Genomic DNA, 211 nt, shown 5'->3' with positions numbered 1-211 from the left:
ACACACATAGACACACATTTATGATTGCATGCATAAATAAATGTATGCACAAATACATTAGAGCAACAAAAAATCTCAGTCAGACGAAACCAATATCGCGGCCAAAGTCCGAGCAACCTCACCGGGTGTGTCAAAAGCGTCCATCATAAATGGGCCGCGTAGGGACAAGACGTACTAGCCCTCGCAGTGCAATGAATGCAAAATAGAGTAA

This window comes from Penaeus monodon, chromosome 15 (genome assembly GCF_015228065.2).
Source record: "Penaeus monodon isolate SGIC_2016 chromosome 15, NSTDA_Pmon_1, whole genome shotgun sequence".
Classification (NCBI taxonomy): Eukaryota; Metazoa; Arthropoda; class Malacostraca; order Decapoda; family Penaeidae; genus Penaeus; species Penaeus monodon.
This window is presented reverse-complemented; position numbering follows the sequence as displayed.